Genomic DNA, 15,604 nt, shown 5'->3' on the forward strand with positions numbered 1-15,604 from the left:
GCAACGGAATAATGTTGGTGGCTAAGTACTTACCCCGTGTGCTTCAATAAACACCTCACTGCATCGAGCGTAGGAGGCTGAGGCTAAAAACCTGTAGGTCACACGAGAACACCCTTCTTGGAAAAAGGTAAATGGATAATGGTCAAATTTTGTGCAAATTTCTTTTATTATTAACCCCTCCCCTCAGTCGATGCATGGCAGGGGGAGAGGGACTGTGAGAGGAGTGGTGTAGTGGTGGAGTGCATGGGGGAGGGAGAAGGCATGTGAAGCCACGTGGGTGGCTATCTCCCCCCCCCCCCTTATCCTATATGAAACCCCCCTTGGAGCTTGAGGGAGGGGGGAGAGAGTGGAGACTGTCATGGTGCCCCAGCCCGCCATCGCCGCCTTCACGCCTGCTATCCCATGTTGGCCTGATGTCACCTCATCTCCAATGCCATCACCTTCATAATCATCATCCTCACCTCCTTCGTCGTCATCCTCTCCTTCCCACTCCATCATCACGTTTTCTTCCCCACGTTTCTGTCAGAGACAGAGAGGCATTAGAAGCTTCTTTGGAAGCTTCTAATTTTAGGCTTCAATAAAGCCTGTTCTCCCATACATTACGGGTTTGTCTTAAAACCCCATTCCCGTAAAGGCCATGTCCTGCGCAAAAGGAAAGATCCCGGGCAGAGAGGAGTCAATACACGGAAGTAACCCAAGAGAGAGTTGCTGAATCAAATTATTTACGTCGTCAATGGCTCCCAAGAAAATGGCGAGAGGCGCACATGCGGGAGTTTCTACTCCAAGTTCCGTGTGGATAACACTTCGAACCTCAATGTCCAGGTTCTTAGAAATTGATTTTGCATGGAAAGAATGCATTTAAGCATGTCTTTAATACACGTAGTTGAGTTAAATATAATTTGAAATTTTAAACGCAATTATCCATTCATTTATGAAGTTAATGCATGTCATGCCTTTAAAAAATGCTGCTCGCACTTCCAAGTTGCAATCTCCTTGAATGTATAATGCATAAATTAGAAGAGAGATCGTGCTAAGAAGGATAGATCTTGTTGCATGTTGCACTTATAATTTAAATCCATGGACGTGATTCGTATAAAGGTTAATCTTAGACGCCATTGAATATCATCCAAAGAATTGCATTGCATGAAAAGGAAACCATGAACTTACCTGTTGCATGCGAGGATGCTTGCATTTTAAGTCGGGTCAAATGTTGTAGGACGGATTAAGTCAATAAATAGTCCTATGATATTCACTCATGCATGAACTTCTTTATCGAAGTTGTTTTAGAAGAAGATGCATTTCATATTAAATCATGAATTCAATGCATTGGAAAAAGGGTTTATAGGTATAGTTCTTGTTAAAACTCAACGTAGGTTTCTATACAAGTTAGTCCTAAATTGTCAATCTTTAAAGCTTGGTTCCATTGCATCATAATAGTTTTAGCGCAAGGGAAAAGAAATGATCATTGAAATTTTTTAGCTGCATAGAAGGAAAAGTCTATGAATCGCATATTTGCATGGAATGTTATGTTTTGCAATTATTTACATCTCTTAGGAAAAGAATTTTCATCTCTTCTAAGGAAAGAACACCTCTTGTCGCAAGACAATTGGATCGGTTAGGTAATTCGTTGTAAGGGCATAACTCAAATGATGATCACTTCAATGTGCTAGGTAGAGCTAAGCTGTGTTAAAATTCTGCTTAGTATCGCACTCGAAAAAACTGACTTGATAAGTCCAACCTCAAAGGTCCTACCCACATTCACGGAATGTTAGGGTTAGTTAGACGCCCATACAATAACGATATAGGGTTTTTACCCTAGGGCAAATTAGCCTAATACTAGACTTCCGATTGAGTTTAGAAACCCTAGGGCCAAACGTTGTCGGCCTAGTATGGTTAGGGTTGGGTTGGGTCAAGAGGACTCCCAAACCCTACATCTTGACTAAACATATTTCTTGACCAAGGAATGTCGTTTGATGGGAGAAATGATCCCACAAGTTAGGTGTGACACTTGTCTCGTGCAACAAGTTGCAATGTCACATGGCTTTGTGTTTAAGTCACAATATAGATTTGCCACTCTTTAGAACAAGGGTTGGTAGGTTCTAAGTACAAGTTAATTTGCAAGAGGATGAGTAGTCATCCTGCTACATCACCTTCTGTGAGGCTGAGTTGCCGAGTTAGGGTAACTATGAATTGCCTAGCAAGAAATTGACCAATCAAGTTAGGGCGATAAGGTTGCCCAGGATTTACTGTCTTAGTTTAAGGAACCTAAAGTGTTTGTTAATTTGGGTTAATATGATATACACCCTAACCCAAGGATAAGAGGGTAAACAAACAACAAAACCCTTGGGGATCTTGCCAAGTCGCAATTGATCCCGAATCGAATGCTGGATGCATTCAGAGAGAAGGATTCACACCTTAGCAGTTGGCCAAACAAACGACCACTAGATTGATTGTGTTTGTATACTTAGGAGCACTGTTTGTATTGCTTTGCTCAAGGAACTAAAGATGGAAAAATAATTAATGCTTCAGGTTGAAGGCCTTGAGGGAGAGGCAGCATCAGTTACCCCTGACTGTCTGCTTGACCCTATCCAAGGGGGTTGTTAGCCACACTGGGTACGTGGACCAAACCTGCCGTGAGAGGTCTCTCCGTGGGTGCTACTTGGAGCAGGAGGATGCTTGGGTGCCAGGGGGGCTCTGGCCGTAAATCCCTTACCTCCAGGTCCTACACAAGAGGCCGACGTGACTCGGGATTGGGTCTCGAGGCCCGCATACTAGTCTCCGGGCGGAAACTTGGATTAGTAATCCCTGAGGATTGCTGGATTGCCTTCGGGCAGATTATGGATTGCCTTCGAGTGGATTATGGAATTGCCTTCGGGCGGACTATGGATGAGCCTTCGCGTTGGATTATATGATGTATTCCAAGACTGATAAATAAGATCAATTGTTGAAAAGGAACTTGTTTGGCATTGTTTTTCTATGTTAGTGCTTAAGTTATGTGAAGGAGTCGATGATTAATTTGGCTAATTAAGGAAGCTATTTTTGCGTGTCAAAGTAAATGTGGTAGGTAATTAGATAACTAAAGCAATCCCGAGGAAAGTGCGGTGGATGTGACCATGGGTCCGTCTTATGGAAGGGTGGTCCCAGTTGGCCGGGAACTTTTCTCGAAGGAAATTGATAGCAAGGAACGATGACCTAGAATCTAGGATACAAGAGTTCCGATTTATGTTGTTTTAGGGGAACGGAATGGGATTATGCCTTACGGGTAGAGAGGTCGAGCTTTGCATCCCTCTCGTTTCCCATTCTCCTTGAACCAAGTGCAGCATGGATCCGCTGTCGTATTACTGCGTATTTGAGGTGTGAAAACCACCCAAAAGTTGTGTGTGATTTGATACTTTGTACATACTTAGTTGTTGTGTTTACATTTATTTTCTGCGTATGAGTATAGTGGGGAGGAGTTGGAGGCATAGTGGTGAGCATGATGAGATGCTTTCAGCCTATGTTGAGCAAGGTCAAGTGGAAAGCACAACTGATGCTGGTGAACGTGTTACACGTATTCGTTCAGGACCTTTGCCTTCTCCTTCTCCAGCTACATCAAAAATACCTAATGATACCAAGCCTCCACATCCAGGAGTTGGGAAGAAGGAGCCCAAGCATATTGGAGGCTTTGATGTTTTCGAGGATGACCCAGATCAAGATAGTGCAGATTCACCTCGTGGGATCAAGAGCTTGCAGCAGCAGAAAGGAGAAGAGAAAGAGACTGTTGCAAAAGATGATGACGAGATCCTTTTTGAAAGAGACCTTGAAGGCCTTAGAGTATCTTCATCATCATGGACATATTCATCGAGATGTCAGGGCAAGGAATATTCTTGTTGATGGAAATGGTGTTGTGAAACTTGGGGACTTTGGTGTTTCTGCTTGCATGTTTGATACTGGTGACAGATAACGATCAAGGAACACTTTCGTTGGAACCCCATGCTGGATGGCACCTGAGGTTATGGAGCAAGTTCATGGGTATGATTTCAACGCTGATATTTGGTCCTTTGGGATCACAGCCTTGGAGCTAACACATGGGCATGCCCCCTTCTCGAAGTACCCTCCTATGAAGGTACTTTTGATGACCTTACAAAATGCCCCTCCAGGGCTTGACTATGAGAGAGACAAAAGGTTTTCAAAGTCATTCAAAGAGATGATAGCAATGTGTTTGGTGAAAGATCCTACAAAACGTCCAAGTGTAGAGAAATTGCTCAAGTACTCTTTCTTCAAGCATGCTCGCTCTGCTGAATACGTTGCTCGAACAATATTGGATCCTCTTCCTCCTCTTTGGGAACGTGTGCATGACTTGAAGATGAAAGATGCCGCACGTCTAGCTCAAAAGAAAATGCCGTATGGGGAGCAAGAAGAGAGGTCTCAGAATGAGTACAAGCGAGGTGTTAGCGGCTGGAATTTTGATTAAGAAGACATGAAGGCACAGGCTGCTCTGGACGATGTTGAAGTTACTGCTGTGAAGGAAGAGCCATTTTTAAAGGAAGGTGAGAAGAAAACCATGGATGCCTTGGCAGCTTCAGGCTTGCAAGCATTACGGTATGCACGGGAAGTTGAAAAGGTGGAGGCCGCTTTTCTGCATGTGGTATGCTATGAAAAGGAAGAGTGGCTAAAAAGGGGCTGCTTTTCCTCGGAATTCTGCGACTGGGACCAGGGGTGCTTTTCTAGTTCTGGGAGGGAAGCCAATTTGGGGAGGAGGCGGAAGAAAACAGGGAGGATGATGGCAACGAGGAAGAAGGAGGCGATGAGTGAGCAGTGAGCCCATTTTTGTGCATTGGTGCAAACCTGATGTGAAATCTGTTTCCATTATCGGTAAAGCAAGTCTGGGATAATGAGCTGGAGAACAGAGGATCGAAGGGAAGAGCGTGGGATAAAGCTTGCATGAAAGAGACAGAGAGTTCCGAGAGACCCACTGAGGGAGTGAGAGAGATAGACAATTCTCAGAGATCCACAAAGAGAGAGAGAGAGAGAGAGAGAGAGTGGGTAGATGCTGAAGCTCTAAAGAGCAAAAATACGACTTTTGTTTCATATGGAAGGTTGTTGCGGCACTGGAGGACGTTTCGGTGATTGATAAGCTTCTCGGATAATGCCTAGAGTGATGGCAAAGACGGCAGAAGAAGAACGACAGTAGGAGACGAAGCATCAGAGCCAAGGCAGCGATGAAGCATCGATGACAAAGAAGGAAGCCAACGACGAACTCCTGCTATGAGAACTAAGAAAAGAATTTTCCTCCTATCTGCAATACCAATGACTCCCTGCATCCACAAGTTACCCTCTGACGAGGATGTGCACAGTCTTGAATGATTTTGGAGTGGCCGAGTGGCTCAAGATAGCTCCAACATGGTCGTCTGGTCTGGAAGGGTGCTAGCTCTGCATTTAGAGTGATAGAGAGGAAGGACAAGGACGCTACTGCGATAGAGAGGTCGAAGGTGAAGAAGGACGAGGATGAGGAGGAGACGACGCGAAGACCTCGATGCCTACCGGTTGCCTGCTGTGGAGGAAGGAGATAACTTGCACTATTGGAGAGAAGAAGGTAAACAGTCTTGCCTCTCTTAAGCGGGCAACTAATGGCAAGTTGTAAGTGTGTTAGAGAAGTTAGAGCTGTGGACAAAGAAGGAAAAGACCGATTGGTGCAATTATCACAGGGGTTCGTCTGCTGAAACGTTTGTGGCAATCAAAGAAGCAGCTAAAAGACCGTCTCAACAGGACTACAGCCATAGCGTCAGAGAAGGACGACTGTGCTTATGTAGCAGCGGGGAAGACGATTGTAGTCACATGGATGGCCTGCAACTTGATTGAGATGGTGACAAGAAGCATATGGTGTCAAACGATTTCTTCATGTGTGCGTCTTGGGAGAACATGCCTAGTTTCATGAGTTCGCCTAAAGATGCAACAGAGATCATCCAGGAAGCTCAAACCTGGTGCTTGAATATGCAAAGGTGACAAAGAGGATCTACAGAGGGAGGATAGCGTAAAGCAGATTGATTATAGATGAAAACGCACATACCTTGAGTACAACACAAACTCAGATCAGAAGATCGTTGCCATGCTGGGAAGCCTAAGTTACAGGGATGAAAAAGATTTCCTGTCCTGAGAGGACCTGTGCATCCTGCTGAATTCGAAGTATTGAATCGGATGTGTGTTTGCTGATGATGACAAAGGATCGAACAGAGATCCTGGTGTACAGAATTCAAGCTGTGCACAATTCAAAATATGAGCTTTCAAATGTTTATTAGGCAGGGAAAGACGGGCTTTCAGGAATCCATTGAGCTCTTCTTTGTAAACTTCTCCATCAACTAAAGATCAATGACCCAATGCCTATCTGGATTGATGCTGAATTATGAACCACGAATCTTTTGTAAAATTCTGGAGCTACTTGCAAACATATAGAAAACTTGATGACAGTTTGATTACAGAATTGGAATGCTATCCTATCTGAATAGGAATGCTATTTCTCTCTAAAATATCAAGAGTCCAGTCTTCTGCATACAAATTATCTTGGTGCTTCTTATACAGTACCAACCAGCGGATTTCTTTTTGAAATAGCAAGAAGGGACGTGAAGAACTTCAGTTTTTGAATAACCAGTTTATAAATCAGATTTGTTTCCTTTGTGAAGCTGAAGCTGTTGATGTTGAACAGGGTTGTAATTAAATGTGATCCCACTTGATTGATCTTCAATCCTGAAATTAGTCAAGGTCCTCTGTGGTCGCGACTTCACTTTCAAAACCCTTCGACACCGCTTCGACCTTGACGTTTCTGCGTAAAGTAGTTCACTTGGGGTTCGACGCTAGCTACCGTTCTAGGAATTTGACCACTAGGAAAACCCTGATTCAGGTCGGTCCTAAGTGGGAACAGCTGGAATGCTTCCGCTTCGTGGTAGACTCGGGAAGACCTAGATCGCAAACCCCGTGACATTCCGTGGGAGTGCCGGACGGTGCTTTCTGGACTATCTTCCTGATGGGCTACTAAGATGTGTCCTATGAGTGAACAGGTGGACACATTACAGAACAAAAGGAATATGCACTACGAGATGATTCTCATCATTTTCTAGCATTCTTCTTGACGATAGCAGGATTGTCCCCCCAATGTCTAGCATTGCTTCTCTCTCTTGGGTCTTTCTCATGTCCAACACTCCTAAATGCTCTACAGATTGAGCAATCCCTCTCTCTGGGGGAAACTGGGTCTTTTGTGACTTAACCTCCTCAAAAAACTGTGTGATCAGTTGTTTACCTATCTTGTAATCCCCCTCCTTGACTTCTTAGTCGGCCAAGAAATATTTATCTTCTTCATCCGCAACAAAGCCAATATTAGCATCGCTGAATTCAACTAATGTTGCGAGACAATAGTCCTCACGCATATTTAGTTGTTTCATAATGTCCACTAAAAGAATAAACTCTTCATTTTTTGGGCCCATCTTGAAGCTTGACAGGCATGATAAAAGAAGGCCTTGAGGCTCGTCCTCCATCTCTTTACCCTTCCCCGGGGCATCCACATCAAATCCCAGCACCATAGGGTTGCTATCTCTGCGAAGGCTCGCTCTTCCTTTAAGTCAATGGGTATCTCTTCATCATGATCCTCATTCTTTTCTAGTTGAGTGCCCCAAAGGTGGGTGAATCCTATGCTTCTGCATCATCTCGAAGCTAAAGGTGCAAAAAACTTAAAAACCAGTACTTGTACTAAACAAGCCGACATTTCTTCAAATGCAAGGGACAACTATCTAGGCACACTATGCCACAAGAGGGGATCTTCTCCAAATCCCTTTTAAGATTTCTTGCATTTGCTCTATCTAATGACCAAAGCCCTAGATGGACATAAGTCGCCGCAGTCACACTTTTGAACTCACGTTCATAGTCCTTAAAGGCATTGAATGCTAGCACTTGCTCTAATGGAAAATATGTCGTAAACATACAAGAGAGCTCGTGTGCTCTTAGCACAGCACCTGCTTTGTAAAAACTTTCAAAAAGCTTGTCCTCTGGAAGCTCCTAGGTAATCTCATCATGTGGAAGAAGAATGACGTTGAACAGGGAACTTCGGGCCATCACTTGATCACAACTCCTAAAAAAGAGGCTCAAGAAAATAGGAACCAAAGATTAGTAAAAGAATCAAGAAAATAGGAACCAAAGAAAAAAAATCAAGAAAATAAAAAAAAGGACCTTCCTAGGGGGGCCTCTATTGCACCATTGTGACCCATGTTGATCGCGTTGGGTGTGTTGAAGGCCAATGGGCCACAATGGCATGAGTGAGGCCCAAGGACTAACTAGCGCAAGGCCCAAGGACTACTAATTGGTCCCCTTATTGCACAAGAGAGTTCTCCTAGTCTGGTGGTGTAAATGTTTTGACCTAAAGGTGAAGATCCCCCAAATGACCTAAAGACGAACAGAGGAAAGCAAGGAGAAGACGAGAGGTGCAGGAGGGATTGCTTTGGGTTTGTGATAGGAGAAGATGAGAGGCAGCAAGCGAGAGGGGCCATTGTTGTACACCATTGTGACCAGTAAGGGAAGATTAAGCATACCTTGTACAAGTGGAAAGAAAAGCAAGCAAAAGACAAGAGGTGCAAGAGGAAAGAAAGCAAGGAGAAGACGCGAGGTTCGTCAAAGCCAACCGCGGACTAGTGCTCACGAGAAACTTTGTTCCAATCCAATGGAAAAAAGGAGCAGGCTTTTGACCCTAACCGGTTTTGGGAGGGAAGTAGCTGGTTTTATAACTAAAATGCAAAAAAATAGCCAATTTTCATCAAGACGAGCTTCAATTTCAACCGGTCTTTTAAGAATCTTGCTTGGAAAAAATACATTAAAGGACTGTTTTATGTGAGCAATGATGACGGAGGAACACTATTCATGAGACTGATTTACTAGGAAGTGTGTCTATACTCTTCACATTTAACGCCACTTGAAGTGACTCGCATCAAGTTTGTTTCGGGCCATGGCCCTGATGGAAGGTCATTCCTTTTTTTTTAGAGAGAAAAAAAATTTGATTAAAAGGAAAAAAATAAATTACAAAGTGCCATGAGGAAAGTCCATGGCAAGACTCTTAGTAGCAACACATACTAACCATGCATGCAGGCTCAGAACCAACTACGTAATAGGAATCAAACCCAATATGGAGTGTACATAATAGGCTCAGAACTAAGCACATAATAGGAATCAGACCCAATATGGAATGTACATAATAGGCTCAGAACAAGCACATAATAGGATGAGTTTGTAGACAAAAGACAAGAAATGGACACTGAATTTGCTAATCAGCTTGAAGCTGAGGATGTGGTCATGATGAGCAAACTTTCCCTTTCTCCTTCTAAAGAGAATCAAGGAACCCTAATGTCACAAAGATTCAACCTAGCACTGGCAAAGTCTATCCCAAGATTGCTGCAGAAGACTTTTTTTTTTCGTTGAAGGCGACAGCTCATTCCTTATTATTATTTTTTCATTGCAGGTATAGGAAATTTAGAAAGACTGGTTTTGGGCTTGTCGTTTGATGAGTGGTTGTGGATTTTTTATTTTAATTATTTTATAACAGTAGGCACAAGGTAAGTTACTTCTTTGTATTGCCACCCCTTCCTTGCCTCTTCATGTTCGTGTTGCTCATCTCGTTCCCCTACCTCTTCGTGTTCGTATTGCTTGCCTGGTCCCCTACCGCTTCGTCCCTACATCTTCGAGTTGGTCATTGTCAGAATGCAAAGCTTCTCATCTACCAAGGTATGTTAAGCCTCTCATCTTCCAAGCTTGGTTGTCTTCTTTGCAGTAGGGTTCCATTACTCTCTGTCTCGCTTTTTCTCTTCTTGGCCCATCACAGTATGAGAGAGGCCCCTCAATCCATCGACCTTGTCCCCCTTGCACTGTGATGACCTCCCTTCCTAGGTCGTCATGGTGCGAGAGAGTCCCCTCAATCCTTCGACTACTCCCCCTTGCCCCATGATGATCTCCCTTATTGGGCCATCACAGTGTGAGAGAGGCCCCTCAATCTATCGCGACCGCGCCCCCCCCCCCCCAGCCTTGTGATGACCTCCCCTCCTAGGATATCATGGTGTGAGAGAGGCTCCTTAATCTCTCGACATCGCCCACCTCCCCCCGTGATGATCTCCCTTCCTGGGCCATCACAATGCGAGAGAGGCCTCTCAATCCTTTGATTGCACCCCCCTTGCCCTATGATGACCTCCCCTCCTGGGCCATCACGGTGCGAGAGAGGCCCCTCAATCCATCGACCATGCCCCCCCTCGCCCCATGATGACCTCCCTTCCTGGGCCATCATGGTGCAAGAGAGGCCCCTCAATCCATCGACTGCGCCCCCCTTGCCCCGTGATGACCTCCCCTTCCTGGGCCATCATGGTCTGATGCAGGGCTAAAGGACCTTCGTGGTCTGATGGAAGGCCCAAGGACTGTCATATGCTTGCAAATGCCATGAAGAAAATACCAACCACAATAAAGCCTCACGTTAGACCAAGGTGATGCTATGTTACAAGTTCAATCTAGGAGATGAAGATACGATGCGCATAAGGGAGTTCTTGATGAGCTTAGGCGCATTTTGCGCCACATGCAACCTGCAATAGAGGAGGATTGTCAGAGAGATCTGTGAGCATCATAGAATAGGGATGCGGTGGACTACCTTTGCCCTCCTTACCCTCCAAGAGATCTTTGAAAATTTCTTGTTTGAATTCATGGAGGATTCCTACACGCTTGCTACACATGCACACAGGGTTACTGTGATGGCAAGAGACTTTGACAGTAACAGGAGGCTCCACTATAGATATGAACAACTGCTTTAGCCTCCTCCCATCCTTGGCCCTTGCATACATGACATCCTTGCAATTCCTCCTGTCCATCCAGGGCGCCATAACACAAAACCATATCAAGTGTCCCACCCTCTCAATACAAGGTCGCAGAGAGGGTATGAATCGTAGATTTTTGCTAAGGAAGCTTTGCAAGACCAATCCCAGCCCTAGAGCCAGAGCCCCACTTGAAGCCCCAACAGCTAGAGTCCCCAGTCCCAGTCACAATTGGAGCCCCAATACTCAGAGCCCCAGGCCCACCGAGCCAGACCCCATGACCTAGCCACAAGACTTAGGAGTCGGCCCCTCTGAAGAGCGTCAAGATATTAATGATGAGTGCATCATTAGCATGCTTAGTGCGGAGGTGGAGGCCAGCCTCTAGGATTACGAGAATATGCTAACTCCACTTCTTCTTCTTCTATAAATTGTGGCTTTACCATTCTAGGGACCAGAGAGGTTTTATCGATGGACTTGCACAACGTGAAGTGCATGCAGCATTTTGAAAGCCAGATGACCACGAACATAGTAGTACATGTGGCAATGCTGTAAGTATTCTATTCAATTGTCTTCTATTTAATAAGTATTTGATCAAATGCTTGAGTCTTACTTGCCCAATTGTTATCAGTATAGGTTCAATTGGGCGTCTCTAGCAGAGGAGAATCAAAGAAATTTTTTTGTTCTTGACCCTCTGTTCTCCATTGCATTGCACAACGATGCAAAAGTGTTTATCCGAATGCTTGATTGTTTTAGGCGTGTAAGGTTGGGTGACGCTAAAATCATCTATATGGCCTCTAATCAAAGGTATGTTGTGACTATTAAAGAATATCTTTAAGAGGCCTTGGGTGAGTATGCTGCCAATAATTGTTTTTCCATGTTAACTTAGTGAGCATTGGAGCTTGTTTTTGTATTTGATCAAGACGAATACAATATTTTTAGCAAATCCAGGTAGATCCAGTGGATTCCATAGTCGAGTTATAGACAGTGAGTAACCTCAACACTATATTCAGTTATTTCATTCTATGCAACCCATTTGTTGTAACATCAAGGTGTCTTTGTAATTGTGCAAAAAAAATTGTGATGATGTACGAGCATCTAGTGTTGGAGGGGAGGCTGGCGGTGTCGTTGTGCGTAGGGTTGGTCACCATAGGGGTTTGGTAAGAGAAGAATGTATGGGGGTTCAAGAGCTTAGACTCCAGAGATGGTAGAGATAAGAGAAGGGTTGAAGGTTTCAAGCCAAGTTCTTGAAGATGTTGATAGAGCTTCCAACTTTGATGATAGCATAAACTTCCCCTAACACGGTGTCGATGTGTTTGGTATCGAGAGTCCACCACAGGGGGTAAGAGACAGCAGGGTGAATGTAGATTCAAGGAGAGGAGTAGACGAAAGAGAAGGGGTTTGAAGAAATTGAAGACGTAGAAGAATACTCCCAAAAAGAAATAAAAAATGAAGAAGAATACTAATAGAGATGAAGAAGCCTGTCACTTTCTTTCATCATTATGAGAAGTTTTAACTCTAATAGACAAAAATGTGTATAAAATAATACATTTCTCTATGTTGCTCAGATTGCTAATATGATGCTTCCATTGGCTCTGAAAGGGGGGTAAAATACTAGCATGCCTGGCCAGAACAGATTACTCCTTCTTCATCTCCCCCTTCTCGGAGTGCTATTCATTGCCTGAAAACAGCGATCACGTGTCACACGATTTTGTCAATCTCTCTTTTTATATAAAATCCTCTCAAATTGGGTGAAAGCTACATGCTTTCTTTTACATGTCATCCTAATCTAGAAGTTGTCTACAATTTTATGGATTTTTACGAGATAATATCTAAAATATCAAAAATTGGCTAAAATCTAATATTTTTGAACCATGGACACTAACACTAATGTCTAAAATAGCATTGGCTCTAAATCAATAAGAAAGCCACACTCTAGATTTTTTTACACAGTGTGGGCATAGCGGCACGATAGTGGATGCGATGCAAATACAGTGGGTAGTGGTGCCCATCCAGTTAGATGTGTTCTCTTGTGGATGGAGAACTGCTCTGAATGCCTTACTTTTATGTAGGTAAATTCTTGGTATTCCTAACATAAGTAGAGTGACTTATTCATGTTTATTTACATGTATGCAATGTGCATTGATAGGTAAGGTGCATGTGTTGCTTTGTTTTAAGGACATTCCAATCACTATTATAGTGACTCGGCTATCACTCGTTGATATACCCTGGTCACTCAACAGCGTATGCTGGCTGGCATTGACAATCGATGGGCCGAGAAGGTAGTGCTACGAGAAGTTAATGAGCACCAACAACTGGAGCACCTTGTGCAACAAGAAGAACTAAATCATGCCGCTACTATAAGGCATGCAGAGGCTATGCGGCAATTTGAAATAGACCAAGCAGAGGTGGAGGAGTTTGTATGCATGAGAAGGACAGTCAAGAGGGAGTGGAGAGAATAGCTAGAAAAAGTAGCATGGGATGACATGGAGGCTATCCTTGACCTGACACGATCCCCTCCATGGTGCCAGGGGAGTCAATAGAGGGGGAGGTAGAGTAGGAGGGGGAGAGAATCATCTCATTGATTAAAAAAAGCAGGAGACACTAACTCCAGAACATCAAATGTATTATCATTGAAAAGCATGTGTTATACATTGGAGTGATCATAGTTATCAAGTTTATAGTGTATCATCGACTTGAGAGGTCTCCTCTTGTATTCTAACCCAACAATGATTGTGATATTGTCGACTTTGCCTCCATTTTGCGAGTCCTTCAAGTGCATTTGAATTTCTAAATGCTTTTATCTTCTTGTCTTTCTTTATCCTAGCATCTTGTACTGCTTGTGCAATGTCTGATGATTTTAATTCCTTTTTTTTCCATAGTATCTACAATATCCTTTTGTAAAACCATTGGAATAGCTCACAAAGACTGTTGGCTTTTCTACTACCACGACCATGTTGGATATGCCGGAAATACATATTGTGTGCTATGTAATGCAACTTTTCCATGCCATGTGTGCTCCAAATACTTGGATCTTCATACTTTTCAATGAAATATGTCATATGATTGTATATGATGTGTTGCAGATAAATGGTTAGTCTTTGAACAGTGTTTAGTAGACATGGATAATTTTATACTAACATGTATGAAACCAACGACTTCTCTTACCATGCAGTGTGTGAAATTGATGTCTTCCCATGCTTTTAGGAAGTCTTTCTTGAATAGATCTAGAGGAGTCTGAAATGTTTTCTTGTTTGTATTTGTCCATGTCTCCTTATCCAGCATCTGAAATATGATATCCACAGCACACAACACTTCTACCTTTTCATGTCTTAAAAGAGGTTCCTGATCCTTTACTATGTTGTGCAGCCTTCTCCATTGCTCAAATTCAATCCTACTTACATGCGTCCTTTTGTAATACTTTCCATGTTTGGTAAGCTTTTGTTTCCTATTGTTGATGGGTCTCGAGAGGAACTGTCTTGCCTTCATGCCTCCAAGAGAAGCTTTTCTTGGTATGTCTATTTCGTTATTTGACTTTTTTTTATCCTGCACGATTTGTATCTCTCCTCCATGAAGCTTCATGTCTACCAATAACATCTCAAGAGTGGCAATCCTCTTCTTTTGTTATGTGTGGTTCTTGATCTTCCAAGCAAATCCAATATATAGGTTTGCAAGCTTCTCAATCACCCAACAAAGTGCATGCATTGCACATATATGTACATTCGATAGAGGTATATATAAGATTGTTTTGAAATCTTTGTTGAATTGGTGACGATTAGGCACCTTCTTCCACCACTTTTGATCAAGTGTTTTTGCATCCTCCATGCAATACAGGCAAGGAAGGGTGACTAGGTGTATGTTACAATTACATAAGCACTTTCAAGTCTTCAAGTCTAATGCAAGTTGCCAAGTAACTTGAAAGTTTCTCCTGTTTGGAACCAATAGTGTCATCTATCTTTTCATTTGAGCATTAATAACATCTTGTAGTTGAGTCGTCTTCTAAAAGACCCATTCCAATGCTTCATAATTCTCTAACACAACCAAAAATGTCCCAAGCCTGTACATTGAAGTAACAAGGATCATCCCTTGGCATGTTTTCCATTGCCCTTGTCCATCAATGTAATGGCTACTCTCTCTATCTTAACATCTTTCAGAATCAGACACTCATCCATCTTTAATGTAAATTTCAATATGACATTTGTCTCTGCACGTGAGATGTTGTAAAACTCAACCATTTGAACCTATAGTATCCCCAAATCCATGAAGATATTGTTGCATTCATCATATACAACCAGACCATGTTTTGCCTGAAACTCTCCATTGATGTGATAGGGCTTTGCAACATACTCCTCCTGCTTTAAGTTGAGATATTTCCAAAGTCTCCAAATTGTTGGATTTGTGGGCATGAGCTTTGGCTTAATACCATGTGATTTAAATGAACTTGTAACCTCTTTCTGTAAGAAACCATAGCCATTGCGACTTATACCACTCTCATCCATGGTGCTCTATATACCCTCCACAGAAACCGTGTTTTGGCTCACAAATCGCTCAACAACTTGCCTCTGTACTACCTTGAACTTCTTCTCCTGTATGAGTTCTTCTACAATCTTTGAGCTAACAAGTAGCTTAAGTCACTTTGCAAGGTTGATATTGGGGTTACGATTTTCCTTGTTTGGCTGTAGCACATCCCTAAACAAGAGGGACAATGTAAAGCAAGGAGAAATAATAACAAAAAAGCACAGAATAGTAAGATAAGAGATTCCTAACCTAATATGACTTATTTATTTCTTCATACCTCCATA

General features: G+C 43.0%; 1 pseudogene; it reads left to right on the forward strand.

The window, feature by feature from the left end:
* Positions 1-3,679: 3,679 nt before the first annotated feature.
* On the forward strand, positions 3,680-4,801 carry LOC148012311 (uncharacterized; annotated as a pseudogene).
* The last annotated feature ends 10,803 nt before the right edge of the window (positions 4,802-15,604 follow it).

Source organism: Lygodium microphyllum, chromosome 27 (genome assembly GCF_053477565.2).
Source record: "Lygodium microphyllum isolate KBCC chromosome 27, Lygodium_microphyllum_v1.1.10, whole genome shotgun sequence".
NCBI classification, from domain to species: Eukaryota; Viridiplantae; Streptophyta; class Polypodiopsida; order Schizaeales; family Lygodiaceae; genus Lygodium; species Lygodium microphyllum.